The following is a 232-nucleotide window of genomic DNA, read 5'->3' on the forward strand; positions in this document are numbered from 1 at the left end:
TTCTTCTCCATGAAACCCCTTATCTGTACACAGTGGCACCAGCACACCCCTCTGCCCAGCCCCCTAGAAACTCTGGGTGCAGCCAGAGACCCAGATTTGAGGAAACCCACCTTGGTACAGACTCAACCCCTCATTCTTACCTCGTCTTGAACATGGATAAGTCATTGTGCCTGTCAGGGCCCGTCTCTCTCCTGCCTGCACACTGGGTTATGGAGCAAGTGCTTCTTAGGGC

Source organism: Myotis davidii, unplaced genomic scaffold (assembly GCF_000327345.1).
Source record: "Myotis davidii unplaced genomic scaffold, ASM32734v1 scaffold4065, whole genome shotgun sequence".
Taxonomy (NCBI): Eukaryota; Metazoa; Chordata; class Mammalia; order Chiroptera; family Vespertilionidae; genus Myotis; species Myotis davidii.